The sequence below is a fragment of the Lissotriton helveticus genome, chromosome 1_1 (assembly GCF_964261635.1).
Source record: "Lissotriton helveticus chromosome 1_1, aLisHel1.1, whole genome shotgun sequence".
NCBI lineage: Eukaryota > Metazoa > Chordata > Amphibia > Caudata > Salamandridae > Lissotriton > Lissotriton helveticus.
In genome coordinates this window covers 1,796,826,481-1,796,842,069 of record NC_136057.1, presented here as the reverse complement: position 1 = coordinate 1,796,842,069, position 15,589 = coordinate 1,796,826,481, and positions in this window count along the sequence as shown.

The following is a 15,589-nucleotide window of genomic DNA, read 5'->3' as shown; positions in this document are numbered from 1 at the left end:
TGAAATCTTAATAAAAAGTATTAAACAAACAAAAGAGATATAGGTTTGATAACAAATGAGGATAGTGTTGAATATTGGATCATAGAGTGAACATTACCAGCTCCATCTTGTCACATTCAGACCTTTTACGAACACGTAAGCAGCAGCCATTTTGAAACCATGGCCACTCTTGTAACATTTCCGATCGCTTGCACGTCTCCCTGGCCTTGCGATCATCCCCCGCGCGCTGGCAACCCCCAAACATCTGTTGGAGCCATAAAACAGCTTCAGCGCGACCCAGCTCCAGAGCCACATCCCGTGCGGAACCCACCTACCCTTTCATCCCTTTCACACAGATGGGCTTCTGATAAACCCCCTTCCCCTGTGCCCGATTGTCCGAGCCGATCCCAGGCCATCACCTAGCCCTGCGGATGCAGTTTATTACCCCCCTGCAGTAGAAACTTGCCTCCCTTCAAAGGGGGCCGAGATTAATCAATGCCCTCACACCACAAGATCCGACCGATCACACATATTCCTGTTTCCCAGCGGAATGCCCAGCTGCGCGATAGCCATCATGCTGAGATCGGGATGGGAACTTCTACTGTAGATGTGTGTGGGAACGGGCCTGGAGCGGGGATTTCGGGGATGTCTTTCCGTACATCAAAGCATTACCAAGAATGTGTTGTATGTAATAAAGTAATAAACCAGTGTATAAGAGGCCAGGCCTCAGAGATGTTGGGAGAGCACCTCGAGAAGATACCCTCTTGTCTGATCTGACGTGTTCTGCTCCAGAGCGAATTAAACTCTGTTTCCCGTATTCCAGTTTCCAGCGCCTGCCTCTTTATTTGATAATCGTCGAAGTGGTTTAGAGGCGGTTAACGCCAAAACAGCGTGTAGGAAGGTAACCTAGAATAGCTGTTTTTCCACAATTGGCGGCCCAAATGTGGGGCCCATCAGCGACACGTGGATCCAGTGGGAGAGGTCCTGACGACAGAGTGAACGACTGCAACGATATGGAAGAGCTCCCGCCTGATAGACCCTCGTCTGGCGGCCGATCATCCGAACTTCGCTGGTTCCGAACAGACCTCTCTCGAATGATCTACGGTCCTGACTGGGGACCCTCAGGAGCGCCGGGGCACTAACGGAGAAAAGAGGACGATCGGGCGCTGGAAGTGGAAGACGAGAAAACTGTCCATACGGTCCGGGTAAGGTCGTGCAGCACGGCCCTCTTTGTTTGTTTGATTGTTTGAAAATACTAGTTAATATTTATTGATTGAATCACTTAACCTCGGTTGTTAAGTGACATTGGTTCTCTTGAGATATTCCCTGATGGCAAATAACGAAGAATAGGAATATTCTGTCTAGTCTTTGCAAATAGCGAAGGATAGGTAGTGCGGACCTTTGTCCACCATTGTTTGTAGTATTTTTTTTGACCGCTATACGTCATGCCTATCTTCTCCCCACTGATTGGTAGTTGGTTCAGCCCGGACCGTTTATTAGAGGTAGATCATCCAGCTCCACTGGAGGGAACCCCTAATAAGGACATGTTTACAAAGTATGGATTAGTCGCCGTAGCCTACAGTAAGCTATGGCTTAAAAATACCAAGATAGATCGAGAAAGTCAGTGGCCACTGATGGGATCTTTCGATATAAATAAAATAGAAGCACTAGAGACAGCCCTTCTTAAACAGAAAACCACGCCAACCATGCTCGATAGTCTTGGCATGTGGCGGAAAGAAGCAATGCAGCATAAAAAGAGAGACGAAGCGAAGGTTGAAAAAGAAATGCGAAAAGCAGCCCACCTGGCTGGACAAAGAGTAGAAGAAGAGATTAAAGAAAGAGAAAGGATAAAGAAAGAACAGGAGTCCGAAACATCGGGACAATGCCCCGTTAGAACACCCTCCGCACTTTACCCTGAGCTACCACCGAAGCAAAAGGCAAACGATGATTTACTCCTAGGTCCCTCAATCATCTATATGCCCCCTCCATATGCCCCTTCCCATCCTATAGCTCAACACCAACAACCTCCGACCCCTAATGAAGGTAGTACCAGGGGATGGGTACCCACGGCCTCCGCACCGACCGAGCCTCTCGTACTAAATCCCACATAAACTGAAGCTCCAAACCAGTCTGAAGCTGTAGGGAAGGAAATTGCGAGAGCAAGCCGCTTGAACAGCCATGAACGAGCGGGCATTGACAAAATTTTGAAAACGCTAATAGACCGAAAAGAGACGGAAGAATATATTTCAGATATATGTAGCACGTATACTAGCAGCCATAAACGACACTTTATTGTACGATTTTGCTACCATACCCTCACAGCCTATGAGGAGAGATATCAGGATAAGGGACCGGAACGCCTTGCGAACTTGTATCGAAAGGTAGATGTAGGAGATGAAAGCGAGGGTGATGTGACAGAGCTCTTCTCGTGTACGCTGGAAGTCTTCCGCCATCTCACTGAACACGACTCCTACAGTGACCGAACCCCCGGTAGGAAGAGTTGACACCATGATGCCGATAAAGGAGGCCGCTCCCTACTGGGTCCCTCCACGAGGTCAGGGAACTCATGACGACATTAACCATCAGGACGCAAAGGGAAGGGTAGTTTATAACTGGGTATACCAACCCTGGGATCGACAGGACATCCTGACATTCCGAAAAACCTTACCGGACTTACGGAAGAACCCCACAGCCTTTTATACAGAACTAGGTACGGCCCTAGGTTCCACAATCATGACTTTAGCGGATATCGACTTGTTTTTCGAGTTATGTCTACCGGCTGATGTGTGGAAACAAATCCGGAAAGTCGACCACCTTGAGCTGTTCGGACATACCTGGAAGCAGCTCGATGACATAGATAGACAACGAGATCCCGGACAGAAACCCTTAAAGGCCATTTTAGAACTCCACGACAAAATTGTTCAAAAACTAAAGACACTGATCCCTGTGAAAAAGGTAGACTGGTCAATTGTAACTGCTTGCCGTCAGAAACCCCAAGAAGATGTCTCCGAATACTTTTCCCGATTCGAGACAGTGTTTTCTGACTACAGTGGTCAGGACATGACCACTGCAACCGGACATCACCTGTTTGTCCAAAATTATGTTAAAGGTCTGTTACAGGAAGTCTCACAGAAATTGCAGACTAGCGAGAGTAGTTGGGCGGCCTCCAAACCCACGGCTATCCTTCAGATGGCCCAGTACTATGAGCATCAAAAGAATGAAAACGACAGGGCATCCGAAAAGAAGAAGAAAGACCTAAAAGAAAGAGTTATGATTGCACAATTACAGGGAGTTACGATAGGAAGGGAAACCTACAAAGGAAACTACCAACCGACTGCCCCTAGAAACCCGCCTCCTAGAGATAACGCATCCAAATCCTATGCTGGACGTAGGGATTTGACCGAGAACCAATGTGCGTTTTGCAAAAGGATCGGACATTGGAAATTCCAGTGCCCGATTCTGTTAGAAATGATCAAGAATAAGGAGACGAGGGACTCTACGAACAATCCGAGAAATAGAGGGCGAGGGTACACGAACGACAATAACTACAACAGGCCTGGTAAAACAAATACATTTGACCAACCCCGACAGAATCAGTGCCAACAGTCTGACCACGACAACACGTACAACTTTGCATAGGACTGCCAAAGGCAAGGGAGGGATCCAGTCGAGCTCTATGTTGACCAACAAGGCCCTTATGTCACCGCTAAGGTCCTAGGCACGAAGTCTCCATTTTTGGTAGACACAGGAGCAACACGTAGTGCTTTATCCAAACGACTGATTCCAAGGGCACCCTTGTCTGGCTCACATGTAACATCGATAGGTTTCGATGGAACGCCCTCCACTAACCCCTTGTCCACACCAATCCTTTTTGCTTTAGGAAACCACGCTACTGACACGACATTCCTGCTGTCCTCCAACACCCCCAACGCCATTATGGGTCTTGACTTACTGAAGCATTTCCGAGCCACCATTAGATGTTCACCGGACGGAGTCCGAGTCATCCTGTACGACAATCCTGACCAGCCCAGACTTTGTCCCACACGACACATGCTCTCTGTGACTGACGCCGACTTATCATTGCTTGACACCCTACCCCTGTACTTGTGGGCAAAGACTGAATCAGACGTAGGACGAATGATGATCGACCCTGTGCACATAACTGTACGACAGGACGCAACGCTCCCAACGCTCCCACAATATAGGATATCTCCCTAAGGCGAGAAGGCACTGGTAAAGATTATTGAATCCTTAGTAGATGCAGAAGTGGTAGAGGAGGTGGTCAGCAACGTCTGCAACGGCCCTATCCTACAGATCATCAAGAAACAAGGAGAGGGAGATGAAAAAGCGTACCGCTTCATCATCGACCTCCGAGAGGTTAACAAGGTAGTCGTGCCACAATACCCTGTGGTCTCCGACATCACCACCATTCTGACCCTGATCCCGTCCACTGCCACCACTTTCACTGTCATTGACCTCAAGAATGCCTTCTTCTCCATCCCCATCCACCCTGACAGCCGCTACCTTTTCGGATTTACCCTAAAATCCCGCTTGTATAGATTTTGTCGAGCACCCCAAGGCTACACCGAAAGTCCCAGCATCTATAGCCAAGCCCTCAAGAGACAGCTAGACGCAGTACAGCTGCCAGATGGAGTGGTGTTAATCCAATACGTAGATGACATCCTCTTAGCAGCCGACACCACTCCCCTTGCAGTCACAGCCACCATCCAGCTCCTACACTTCCTTGCAGAGAATGGTCACAAGGTTTCCAAAAAGAAATTGCAGTTTTGTCAACCCCAAGTGACATACCTAGGCCACCTTTTGTCCAAAGAAGGGAGGAAACTTACGCCCGACAGAATTCAGACCATTTTGGAAACCCCCGTCCCTAAAACCCAGAAGCAAGTCCGCTCCCTGGTAGGCCTCACCTCCTTCTGTCGACAGTGGTTACCAAACTTCAGCCTCATTGTCAAACCATTACTTTCCCTCCTAGCCAAAGATGTCCCCTTCCCACTCCCTTGGACCCCCGAATGCCAAGCATCGTTCAAAGAATTGCGAGATGCCCTCTGCTCAGCTCCTGTCTTAGGAACCCCAGACTATTCCAAGCCTTTTTCCCTTTATACTCACGAAAGGGAGGGATGTGCTTTGTCTGTCCTGACATAATCCATCGGCTCCAAGCAACGCCCTTGCGCCTACTTCTCTGCCACTCTTGACCCTGTAGCCAGAGGTCTGCCTGCCTGCCTCCGAGCCGTAGCTGCCGCTGCAGTCTCCATCCGACAGAGTGAAGGAATTGTACTCTCTAATTCCCTCATCGTGTTGGTACCTCATTCTGTTGATACCCTCCTGAACCAGACCAAAACCCAACATCTGACTAGCGCACGACTGACTGGGTACGAACTGACTTTACTGGCACCCCACATAACTCTGAAAAGATGCACCACTCTGAATCCAGCAACCCTATTACCCCTGCCCGAGAATGACCCCAATGCCGCTCCCCTCCATGACTGTGTAACCCTCACTGACGAACAGACCAGGAGCAGGGTAGATCTCCGAGATACTGCTTTCCCAGAACCTGACGGTGAACTGTGGGTGGACGGCTCATGCATTAAACTCCCTGACGGTACCACTTCCGCTGCATACGCTGTGACCACAGCCCGAACTGTTGTCGAGACAGCTCGCATCACACAACGATCCGCTCAAGCAGCAGAACTGATTGCCCTTACACGAGCATGCATCCTAGCAGCAGGGACGACGGCAAATATATACACAGACAGCCAGTATGCCTTTGGGGTTGTTCATCACTTTGGGCTCCTCTGGAAGGAGAGAGAATTCCTGACCTCACATGGCACACCGAACTTACATGGAGACCTAGTCTCTGCACTGACCGAGGCAGTCCTCCTCCCCAAACAGCTAGCGGTAGTCAAGTGCCAGGCACACAAGAAAGTTACTGACATCATAGGACAAGGGAATGCACTAGCCGACATCACTGCACGAACGACAGCTGAGAATAGGACGACTACCCGCATGTACATAACCCGGTCTCAAGAGAGAAATGGAAAGACGCTAGAGAGACCATAAGAGACATTCAAACGGCTAGCACACCACAAGAACTGACTGAATGGGCGCGGGTGGGACTAAAAGATGATGAAGGCTGCTGGCGAACGAAAGACACTGACAAATGGTTGTTACCCAATTCCTATCTGATCCCCATACTGACCATGGCCCACTCCCCTGCACACATAGGATCCACCCCCATGATTGAACTCGTCTCTAAAGTTTGGCAGAACGACAAAATAACTGGAGCAGCAAAACGTCTGGTTCAACAATGCATGATATGCCTACAACACAACCCGGGGAAAGGGACTGTAGTACCACGGGGAGGGTTTGGGGTCCCCGACCACCCCTTCGAAGTCCTCCAAATGGATTACATTCAACTAGAAAGGTGCCGTGGTCTAAAATACGTGCTGGTTATTGTGTGTGCGTTCAGCAAATGGGTGGAAGCCTACCCCACTCGAGACAACACCGCCATCACCACTGCTAAGGTGTTGTTGAAAGAGTTCTTCCCCCGCTACGAACTTTGTCGAATTCTGTGGAGCGACAACGGCCCCCACTTCGTAGCCGAAGTTATCCAACTCATACTGAAAGGGTTGGGTGTAAAACAAAAGTTTCACGCGGTCTTCCACCCCCAATCAGCAGCCCTAGTAGAACGACATAACGCCACACTGAAACTCAAGCTAGCAAAAATAGTTTCCACCACAGGACTGACAGGGCCAGACGCTCTCCCTCTGGCATTGCTATCTATGCGCTCCACTCCCACCAAGCACCATTTAACCCCCTATGAAGTTGTCTTCGGCCGGCCTATGAACATATGGGCCGCGCCGAAGCCGATGTCCATCCATGACGTCCTAGACATCCTAATGTCTGATTACTTGCATAATTTGACGAAAACACTAACTGTTATCCACCAACAGGTGCAGCAAGCCATCCCGGACACGTCCAAGGGCCCCGGGCACGACATCATACCCGGCGATTTCGTGCTCATCCGGAACTTCCAGAGGACAAAGAGTCTGGAACCCAGGTGGACGGGCCCCTGGCAAGTCCTGATCACCACTGGAACAGCACTCCGGGTGGAAGGCAAGAAGAATTGGCTGCACGCGCATCATTGTCGACGGATCTCAACAACCCTAACAACGGACGATAACGTGGACACTCAAGAAGAAATCCTGAAGAAAGACCGACCAGCCTTGAGTTGTTACCCTGATAGGTTTCAATTTCATGCCCCGCCCCTTCATATATTATGCTTATGAGTTAGCGGAATGTGTCTAACTAATGATTTACATTTACGCATTTACATTTGTGTTCTTATTATTCAGTTACTCATTTATGCGTGTGACATTATTTCAGTCTTCTTAGCTTAGCTTGTGTGCCACCATTTTGAACCATTCTCCTATGCGTGCAGGCTGCACTTGCTCATTCCCCCTCCCGTAGGAATAGGAATATTTCTACATGTCAGCATATTTTGTCTTCTTGGTTTACTGTGGCCGAAACTCCTGCTAGTGAAACTCCTTATCAGGCCGTTCTCATGTATTGGAGATGCAGCGGCCTGGCTCTGTGTCCTTGGGAGATGATAACAAATGTTGCCATTGCAGGTGCAGATGCCTCTTGTATGAGGCCATTGTCTACTCTCAGAAGTCCAGTACTTTTCCATTTGTGGGCGTGTTTTATTCTGCCTTTTCGTCTTATAATGTATCACCATGATGATATGAGTCAGTCCTTCTCGGCGCACTCTTAGGGGTGAGGTCGAACAGGGCCCTCTCATATGGGAGTTTGTGGCCTAATAAATGATTTTGTTTATTCTTCTCCACTGTCCGGCTGACTTATTATTGGGTAACTATAGGTGAGTGCGGTAAGTCACTCGGGTGGATTTGAGCCACGCTTATCAGATGGCGCCCTAACAGGAACTCCGCGATTAGGACCTTTCTCACCCGTAAGTGGGTAGCAGAAGGCCGGAGACCCTCTGGTCGGCACGGTGGGCCCGGGTACCCATTTGATGCCGAGCTTGGTTCTCGCAGCGCTGCCCCGCCCGGCTGATCAGGAGAGGTCCCGGTCCATGATCCTACGCCGGAGTCCAGAAGGCGGAACCTTGGAGCTGACCGTGTTGGTCCTGACAGCCGGAGGTGGAGAACGGTAGAGGTCGGTACCGCGCATAGAAGATGAGTGGTCCGACTGTTGCTTGGAGGAGCCGGAGTGCTCCGAGAGACCAGTGCGTCTTTGGTGATTGGAGGAGCCGGTGTGCTCCTGGGGCTAGTGTGCTCCGGGGAACTCAGAGTGCAAGTGGCGCTCTGACAGACTTGACGGAGATTGGGTGAACGTTGGTTTATAGTCATCCGACTGGGTAATACTGCAGTCGGCGGGTGGCTTGCTGCGGAAGGATTTCGGGACTCACCCGAACACCTAGGGTGGCGGTTCGCGGAAATGAGCACCGAGTCCCAAGCGGTGTAGCGCATGCGGATCTGTAGTGCTACGCAGGAGACGGATGTGTTCCCCAGTTTCGGAATAGCGGGTGTGCTGTTCGGGCTGCGGTAGGGTCCAGGTTCCCCAGGACTTGGTCGACGGGCCTTGTCCCACTTTTGTAACAAGTGTTTTGGCAAGGATTTGATGTAGTATACATTGAGCTGTGAGTGTGTGTGGTTTACCGGTAAGTGAGCAAGGGTGTATATGTGAATTTTTGTGTGGGTGTGCGATTGTGTGGGAACGAGTATGCCGTGTTTTAGTAAATTGCGGTGTTTCGGGTGTTGTGATGACGTCTCGGACGTTCGGTTGGTGGAGAGTCAACCTGCTCCGGTGGAGGGCTCTCCAAACTTTGAGATGTACGTGAAGCATGGCTTACCCCCGATTTTGTTTTCTACTTTGTGGCATAGATATACTAAGGATAATGTAGATTTACAGTGGCCTTTGCTTGGCTCTTTTGACGGAGCGAAATTGGATTACTTACAGGATAGATTGTTTGCTAGGCGCAGTCGCCAGAGCATGTTCAATTCTTTACGAATGTAGCAGAAGGAGGTGCGAGAACGACAGATCAGGGAGGAGAAGGTGGCTCAGAAGAGGGCGGCACAAACCATGGCGCAGAAGCCTAGGGAACACACTAAGAAAGAGAATGAGCTGCGAATTGAGCGCGCAGATAGGCGTTTCAGACTGTTGGATAATAAAAGCTATGTAGCGAGAGAAGATGACCAAGACGAGATGGAGGATATTTTGAATGCTCGACCCCCTCCCCCATATGCCCCGCAGCCACTATATCCTGTGTTAACGGATTCCGCCTCCCCAGCGGTTTCGGTTCCCCAAATGGGTGCCCCTCCCTTGTCCGGTACACCTGCACTCTGTGGTTGATCAAAATATCTCCTCTGTCACTGCACCCTTGCTCTCCCTTGTCGCGACGAGCCCATCTGCTCCTTCTGTGCTCTCCCCGGCGCTCCCCACGGGTTCTGCTATTCCCACTGTCTCAGCCAGTGCTACCCCTCAGAGTGCGTTCCTGACCCCGACCCGGGGACCGGGAGGTGGGTTGTTTACTCAGGTACGGAAGTTGCTTACGCGTTCTGCTGTTGGGTTGGATGAGAAGACAATGGTAGCTAATCAAGCATGTCAATGGGCTAGGAATAATATATATTCACTGGAAGATATTTGGTCTACAATGAAGGATTATGAGCCTTTGATGCAGCAGCATGCTTTGTGGCACATGTCGACGACATTGATAGCGCTGTGGGAGCAGGGATATGGTGGGGAGGCACCGGCGATTCTTCGTGATATCAAGAATAATGCCTACAGAGCTAACACTGGAATGAAGGCTGTGCTCCGCAGTCTGAGGTTCTTGTTAGAGTATAGAAATGAGTTACCAGTAGCGGGAGATCCCCATTTCCCCGGGATACACCCAATGCGTGAAGTGCACCCTATTTTTCACCCTGAAGTACCTGAAGTGATAGACCCGACGTCAAATACTGTGACCCGAGCCCGTATTGACGCTCATTTCCAAGAACAATGGGTGTACACACCCTGGAAGAGGAGCGAGGTACTAGACTTAAAGGCTCAGTTACCTGACTCGAGGAAGAATCCGACAGCTTATTACAAAGAATTAACAGAGGCAGCTTCCTCGACGGTCATGACTCTAGCAGACATAGAGTTGTTTTTCGGATTGTTAGTTCCGGTGGATGTATGGAGACCAGTGAAGGGTTCAGATCATACCGAGGAACTGGGTGGCACTTGGGAAGCATTCAGGGATTGGGATAAAGAACGAAAGCCAGGAGAGAAGCCAAAAGCTGAGATTCTAGCGTTACCAGGGCGTATAATAAAATACATGCACTCACTTATTCCTCCTAAGAAAGTAGATTGGGATAAGTTGACTGCATGCAGACAGAAAAAGGACGAGGCAGTTTCGGATTTTTTTACTCGTTTTGAGGAGACGTTCATGGATTTCAGTGGTCAGGATATTTCTCAAGATGGGGGTTTGAGGCTTTTCGTTAATAGATTTGTGACGAATTTGTTACCGGAAATATCGGCCCGATTACAAGCATCCGAAAGTACGTGGACGACGTCCACCCCCTCTGGTATACTGAGTATGGCTCAGTATTACGAGAATAGGGAGAATGAGAATAAGGACAGACAGGAGAAGAAAGCCAAGGATTTAAAGACGAAGGTGTTGCTGCAGCAGATGGCGAAGGGCAGGGGACGTGGGGCCCCGCCCGTGACAGCTGGTCGAGGGAGAAATGGTTACGGAAGGGGAGAGAAGAAAGAGCGTTTGGGACAGAACCAGTGCGCCAACTGCAAATAGGAGGGGCACTGGTGGAAGGACTGTCCACTGCTTCGGTCCACTGCCGGACAAGGCAGAGGGCGAGGTCGGGGAGACACGAACAGGCAGTCTGAGGAAGGCAGGAGACCGGGAGGGAATTACTTTGATGGGGGACGAGACAGGCAACATTTTCAAAAGGAAAGTGACGATTGTAGAGATCGCCAGTACTACCACGACGCATATGCCATAGATGACATGACTGGATTTTCTTACAACTAGGACAGCGTAGGACAGAGCATGGGACCGGTTTCTGTGGATGTTGACCAACGTGGGCCTTACGTAACTGCAGATTTACTGGGGTCCTCTCAGAAATTTTTAGTGGATACGGGTGCTACAAAAAGTTCAGTGGCACGTACTCAGGTCCCAGGGGCGGCTCTGTCTGGCAAAAATAATATCTCTGTCGGGTTTTCAGGTACTCCGGTGGTTAGCCCCATTTCTAAACCTCTTGCACTTACAATTGGCCCTTTCACTGTTGACTCTCCTTTCCTTTTGACTTCGAATTGTGGTGAGAACTTGTTGGGTTTGGATTTACTAAAGAGATTACATGCTACGATTTACTGTTCCCCGGATGGTGTGTACCTTACTTTGGGTCCTTCTGTCTCGCATGCGCAGCAGTGTTTCTCGAGGGACGAGCCCCTCCCGGCTGAGTTTGATGGGGTCCCAGAGAGTCTGTGGGCCAGCAGTGATACTGATGCGGGAAAAATGGACATTGCCCCAGTGTCGATAAAAGTCAAGGTGGGTGCTCGATTGCCCCGGTTACCCCAATACAAAATATCTAGAGATGGGGAAAAGGCTCTTCTGCAAAAAATACAGGATTTGATCTGCTCAGGGGTGGTGGAGGAAACGGATTCGAATAGTTGTAATAGCCCAATTCTCCCGATCCTTAAGAGACATTCCTCTGATGCCAGCGAGTGTACGCCAGGTGTTTATCGTTTTGTGATTGATTTACGCCACATTAACAAGGTGGTTGAGCCCCAATACCCAGTGGTCTCTGATATTAACACGATTTTGACAATGATACCTCCCACAGCTAAATATTTTTCAGTGCTGGACCTTAAGAATGCCTTCTTTAGTATCCCTGTGCACCCAGATAGCCGTTACCTATTCGGATTCTCATTGGCTGGCCGAAGTTTTAGATTTTGTCGAATTCCCCAAGGTTATACGGAAAGTCCGAGCATTTACAGTCAAGCTTTGAAGGCACAATTGGATGATTTAGTACTTCCCCAGGGTAATGTCTTATTACAGTATGTGGATGACATCCTCATTGCCTCAGATACTGAGGAGGGATGCCGAGAGTCCACGGTCAAATTGTTACGTCATTTGGCACACAAAGGACACAAGGTGTCCCTTCCTAAATTCCAATACTGCCGACAGGAGGTCACCTACCTAGGTCATCTCCTATCGAAGGAGGGGAGGAGGCTGACGCCGGAGCACATTAATGCGATAACTAACATGGCTGTCCCTAACACGCAGCGAGAGGTGCGCGCATTCCTGGGCATAACTTCGTATTGTCGCCAGTGGATACCTAATTACGCTTTGCTAACAAAACCCCTCCTGTATCTGACTAGCAAAGAAGTGCGCGAACCCCTACCTTGGACTCCAGCATGTCAAGAAGCGTTTGAGCTACTAAAACAGCTTTATGTTCTGCACCTGTGTTGGGAACACCTGATTACCAGAAGCCTTTTGTACTTTACGTGCACGAGGCGGAAGGTTGCGCGCTGTCTGTCCTAACTCAGTGTATTGGCGGGAAGCAGAGACCCTGTGCTTACTTCTCTGCTATGCTTGACAACGTGGCAAGAGCATTGCCGAGCTGTCTAAGGGCTACAGCGGCTGCTGCGGTTTCAATTAGACAATCGGCAGGGCTTGTACTGGGTTCAGCTCTTACAGTAATGGTACCGCCTGCTGTGGATATTTTATTAAACAGGATACAGACGCAGCATTTAACTAGTGCTCGTCTAACAGGTTATGAGATGACATTATTTGCACCCCATGTTACGATCAGGAGATGTGCCACTTTGAACCCAGCTACACTATTACCCATCCCTTCAGATGAAAAGGACAATGAGATTCATGATTGTTTGTTTCGGACAGAAGAGGAGACAAAAGGAAGAGTAGACTTGACAGATAAGCCCCTTGATGATCCTGATGGAGAACTGTATGTTGATGGTTCCTGTTTTAAATTAGCAGATGGCACCACAACGGCAGCATATGCAGTCACGACTTTAAAAACAGTGTTGGAAACCTCTAGGGTCCCGTATAACTCAGCCCAAGCTGCAGAGATAATAGCACTGATGCGAGCGTGTGAACTGAGTGAAGGACTGGATGTGAACATTTACACCGACAGCCAATACGCCTTTGGCGTAGCCCATAGTTATGGGCGACTGTGGGCAGAACGGGGATTTTTGACATCACACGGACAGAAGATTCAGAATGGCCCATTGATATTACGATTGTTGACAGCATTGACCCTTCCTAAACGATTAGCTGTGATTAAATGTAGTGCACATAAAGCAGTGGTGGATGATGTAGGGCGGGGAAATGCATTTGCGGACCAGACAACTAAGGAGACGGCTAGGACAAAACTCCCACGAATGTTTGTGGCAGGACCAGCTAGGTGGGTACCGGATGTTGACATGTTTGCAAACACTGTACAGAGTGTGAGGAACATACAAGACAAAGCGACTGAGGAGGAGCTGGGACAATGGAAGAATGGAGGGGGGCGGTTGGACTCGGATGAGTGTTGGACGGATGTGTCAGACAAAAGACGATGGTTGCTTCCAAATGCATATGTCCTCCCAGTAGTGACCATGGCTCACGGACCAGCTCATATTAGTGCGAAGGAGATTTGCAAATTACTAGACCCTGTGTGGAGCAACAAAAATATCTCCAAAGTAGCAACACATTTGGTACAGCAGTGTATGGTTTGCTTAAGACATAATCCTGGGAAGGGAACACCCGTCCCTGTAGGTAATTTTGCACCTCCATCCTACCCTTTTGAAGTGATACAAATGGACTACATTGAAATGGAAAGGGTGAGCAACCTTAAATATGTCCTTGTGGTGGTATGCTCATTTAGTAGGTGGGTGGAGGCTTCCAACAAAGGACTGTAGAACCATATCGGCAGCTAAGATGTTGATCAAGGAGTATTTTAGCAGGTATGGTTTACCAAGGGTGATCTGGAGCGACAACGGTACGTCCTTCAATGCTGAACTGATGAGACAAATTTGTAAGGGATTACAAATCTCTCAAAAATTCCACGCAGCCCAACATCCCCAGGCTGCAGGTTTGGTTGAAAGATTTAATGGTACACTGAAACTCAAGATGGCCAAGATACAGGAGAGTACAGGGCTACGCTGGCCAGACGCATTACCCCTTGCTTTACTTTCTACCAGAGTGACAATAAATTCCAAGACAGGTGTTTCCCCCCACGAAGTTGTGTTTGGCAGGCCCGCTAATGTGTGGGGAGGTCCTAGGCCTAAATGTTTTTCGGAAATTGAATATCCTTTGCTGATAGATTATCTGTATGCCTTGACTAAAGATCTCCGTTCTATTCATCAGCAGGTAGCAGACACACTGAAGCCGCTGCCTGAGGGGCCCGGCCACAGTATCAACCCAGGGGACTGGGTAGTGGTGAAGAAATATCAGCAGAAGTCCTGTTTGGAGCCTAGGTGGTCCGAGCCGAAGTTGGTGCTCCTCACCACCCGCACCGCACTTCGAGTGGAGGGTCGGAAGGCGTGGACTCATGCATCGCACGTGAAGAAGGTGCCTCTTCCACTGCCTTATGATAAGTGGGTGAGTGACGGTGTTGCAGATCACGAAACAGCCACGAAACAGCCACAGTCCCTCGTTATATTCCTTTCTCGGATGCTTTGCAAACGGGCGAGGAACAGAGTGAGAGCGGACGGAGGCCAGCCCTGAGTGCAAGTTGCGAGGCCTCTCTTGGTCACAGTGAGCAAACACCGGAAGATACATCTCCTGCTATTGATTCCCCCATTCTGTTCACAGATCCTGAAGCGCGAGGGAGCACTTGTTACAACTTGCGGCCCAGAAAAGAAAGACAAAAGAACTGAGCACTGGAAGAAGGGCTGAGGTAGGGCCTAGAGATGGACATTGCCGAGCAGGTTAGCCTAGTGACAGGGATGGATTGCTGGTAAGAGCCCTGGTGCACTGTTGAGACATTGTTGAACGGGACACTAGGATTGTGTTTGGGCCCAGGTTCAGTGCTCCTGAGTTGCTGCAGTTGTGCGACTCCATCGAGGGATTAGGGTTTGCGAGACTGAAAGCCTGCCTGTGAGGCTTTAACGGACATAGGGAGAAGAGCCCTTTCTGAAGGGTGAAGAACCCCTCCGGCCGGTTTTGGAGTGTCTGGAACTTTTTAGGAGCCCCCTTAGTGTTTGGAACTTTTAGGATATCCCGTGCCCGCTCATTAAGAGAAAATGTATCCCTTTGGCCGTCCCATCCCCGAGGAGGAACAGCCTTTTGCTGCTCCTCGCAGATCAGAACCAGACTCCCCTTGGCATGCCCTGCCCCGAAAAGGGAAAATAGTGGTTATTGTAGTGTTCATTATTATATTCCTGATAATACTTGGCATACTGTTCTTCCTGGATGAAGCTTACCCTGTTCACAAACTGATTCCTACTCCATCTCCCTTGCCAGAGCATAATATGATTACTGTTGATTATGGTGAACAATGCATGAGAAAGGGCTATCGTGATAATGTTTTCATTAACCACTTGGATGCTAAGGGGTGTGCTAGTAGGTCCATGTAAT